We start from the raw sequence: 2,892 nt of genomic DNA on the forward strand, positions 1-2,892 counted from the left end.
GAGCCCCACTTTCCGGAGAAAAATTCGAAGATAATGCTGAAGGGGGCAGAGAAATGGCTTACCTCCTAAATCCCCCAAAACCTGCAGGAAACAACAAAAATGCGAAGCAGAGAGAGTCTTAGCGAGGTTCAAAGACCTCGCTTGGGACTTGGAAGGAAGACCGGCAGTCGGTGGCGCCCCAAACAGTAAAGATGGGGCTGGGAGATGCTTAATCCGACCCAGGTTCCTGACTTAAATGACAGGGGACCCATTCCCTCCATCCTGGGGAAACAAGACTCAGACAGTGGAGACTTTGGGGGCTGAGATGCTCAGTCGTTTACTTCCCCAAAACTTGAGGGGGAAATATCAGCAGGGCGGAAGGGGGCTGGACAATGAGACCCTATCCCCCATTTTGGATCCCTGCCCCTCAACTCCGGTCCCCAGAGAATCTTGATCTCCTTGCTTCCTCCCCAGGCGCGGCGCGGCGCGGGGGTGGGGGGGTGGTGTTCGTCCTGTTTATAAAAAGCTCGCCAGCTGCGGAGGCGCCGAGAGACCAGAATAACTTAGCGTCTCCAGCCCGCCCTCCGCCGCCCCCCGTCACCGCCCCCTGGAAGTGCGGACGTCCCACGCTTTCCGCCAGCGTTTGGGAAATCTATTTTGATTAAGGGTAACATTTTTGTCCCTCTCCTCCACTCAGGACTCTAGAAGTATTACGAACCTACTGCGGAGAATTGGAAAATTGAGAAAAACATAAAAAATAAAAATAAAAATAAATTCACCCCTAATCTCCCCCTACAGGGAGATCGGCATTTGGTGGCGTCCCAAACACGGCTGGCCCACGACCCGGCCCGCGCACCCCGGTGGAGGTGAGGACGTGTAAGGCTGCTCAGCTTCCTTACTTCCCAAACGCATGCTTCGCCCTTTGTACGTGGGTGGCACTCAGAAATACCTGTTTTGGGGATGCCTGGGTGGCTCAGTTGGTTAAGCGACTGCCCTGGGATCGAGACCTGCATCAGGCTCCCTGCTCCGCGGGAAGCCTGCTTCTCCCTCTCCCACTCCCCCTGCTTGTGTTCCTGCTCTCACTGTATCTCTCTCTGTCAAATAAATAAGTAAAATCTTAAAAAAAAAAGAAAGAAAGAAAGAAATACCTGTTTTGTTCCCCCCCCCCCCAAGGGGAAAGGCCTACAACAATGCGCATCAGCTGCAGCACTGAGGGATTTGTATTTTGAAGTAAAAATAATGCAAGGCCTTTATTGTTCAGAATCAGCATTCCACTCCAGAATTAGGGATGGTTGAATGAGGAACTGCTGCACAGCGCGGGACACCAGAGCTGATGAGGGAAAGGCCTTAAACCCTTCCAAGTCCCACCCCACTCAAAGTAAAGGCCAGACTCCGCCCCAGAGCCCCAGGCCCCCTAGCCACCCACTTCCCAACAGCTACCTCCCCATCTCATCTTGCTCCTCCAATTAGATGCTCCCTTTGGTTCAGGTGCAATCCTGCCTCAGGGGCTTTGCACCTGCTGTTCCCTCTGCCTGGAGCACTGTTCCCCAACCTCCTTCTAAACCTGGCTCACTCATCCCCTTCAGATCTCTGATGGACACCCACCTCCTTTCAGAGGTTCCAATTTCATGTCATCTCCCTATCACATCACCGTATTTCTCCTTCCTGACACATCCCCTATCAGAAATAATTATTTGAGGAGCGCCTGGGTGGCTCAATCAGTTAAGCGTCCCACTGGATCTCAGCTCAAGTCTTGATCTCAGGGTCATGAGTTCAAGCCTCTCATTGGGCTCCATGTTGGATGTGGAGCCTACTTAAAAAAAAAGAAAGAAAGAAAAGAAATAATTATTTAACTTATTTATCCATTAGCCATCTGAGAGCTCTGAGAGACAAGGATTGGTGTCCCCAGCACCTAGACCTGTGGACACAGTAAGTGCCCTGTGATGGCATGACATGTATGAATGAATGATCGGAGAGAGGGTGACTTTGGCCCGGGAGGTTAGGGCAGACCTCCCTCGAGAAGTGACATTGAGCAGGAGCCTGACGGAGAAGGAGCTGGCCAGAGGGAGAGGTGAGGGAACAATGCTCCAGAAAGGGGGAACAGCAAGGCGTCTCAGTGCCTGGCTCAGGACACACTCTTCTCAAATGTTACCTGTGGCAATTATGTGATCCTCACAAAGAGCCCATTTTACCCATGAAACAATAAAAGCTTAGAGAAGTTAAGAGACTTGAAGTTGTCAATATCCATCTCTAGGGGATACCAAGGTGGTGTGGTGGATCTGGCCCAGACCTATGGGGATCAGGGTGTGGAGAGGGTGGTGGACATGAATCAGAGAATCTCTGAGAACTTCCACCAGTGCCAGCCTGGGGGGGGGGGGAGTGGATCTGGGAGGACTTTGCAGGGGAGCAGATGCTGAGCTGAGACCCAACGGGTGGAGGAGGAGCAATCCAGGTGGTGGGCACAGTATGTGCAAAGGCCCTGAAGTGGGGCCACAGTGTGGGGTATGGAAAGCCAGCATGGGTGGAGTGCAGTCGGTAAGAGGGAGACGGAGAGATGCCTGTGGCCCAGATTGAAGGGGCACATATGTTCTTATAAATCCGTGAAGAAAGAAACAGAGGGAAGTAAGGTGAAACGCTGAAGGCAGATGATCTACCAGGGAGGTTATAGCAGAATTTTATTTTCTTTTGTATTTGTTTACATTATTTCCAAATTCTCTACAGTAAACACGTATTACTTATAACTAAAAGGGGAGGGAGAAAAACATTACAAATAAAAATCCCCTAAATCTCTGCCTTTTACTTTTTTTTTAAGCTTTTATTATTTATTTTGAGAGAGAGAGAGAGAGAGCGCGAGCACATGGGAGGCGGGGCAGAGGCAGAGGGAGAGAGAATGTCAAGCCGACTCCATACTGA

This window comes from Zalophus californianus, chromosome 1 (genome assembly GCF_009762305.2).
Source record: "Zalophus californianus isolate mZalCal1 chromosome 1, mZalCal1.pri.v2, whole genome shotgun sequence".
Classification (NCBI taxonomy): Eukaryota; Metazoa; Chordata; class Mammalia; order Carnivora; family Otariidae; genus Zalophus; species Zalophus californianus.